The sequence below is a fragment of the Colobus angolensis genome, unplaced genomic scaffold (assembly GCF_000951035.1).
Source record: "Colobus angolensis palliatus isolate OR3802 unplaced genomic scaffold, Cang.pa_1.0 Scaffold5, whole genome shotgun sequence".
NCBI classification, from domain to species: Eukaryota; Metazoa; Chordata; class Mammalia; order Primates; family Cercopithecidae; genus Colobus; species Colobus angolensis.
In genome coordinates, this window is record NW_012118487.1 from 13,222,387 (window position 1) to 13,222,847 (window position 461).

Here is a 461-nt window from a genome sequence, read left to right on the forward strand (position 1 = left end):
GCTGAGGCAAGAGAATTGCTTGAACCCGGGAGGCGGAGGTTGCAGTGAGCCAAGATCGGGCCACTGCACTCCAGCCTGGGCGACAGAGCGAGACTCTGTCTCAAAAAAAAAAAAAAAAAAAGAATGCAAATTTTGAAAGAAGTTCAAGGTATTTCACATACTAAACATCATCGGATGGTTTTTCTTAAATTAGAATTTCAAAAGGGAAATGTACTGGTGCGTAGGAAAAAGTGATTGGATCCAGGGTCACAGTTGTTGTCATAAGGTCTCCATCTCCTTCTCTCTTGTTAGCGTCCCTTCTGGGCAGGTCTCTCACATGATGACTTCCCAGATCTACAGGCCTGATTCCCAGCAGCTTCCAGTCCACCAAAACAAGAACTGATTTGGCCTTGCCTAGGTTATATGCCCACTACTGAGACAGGCCTTGTGGTCAGAGAGATAGCTACTCTGCCTGCCCAGAA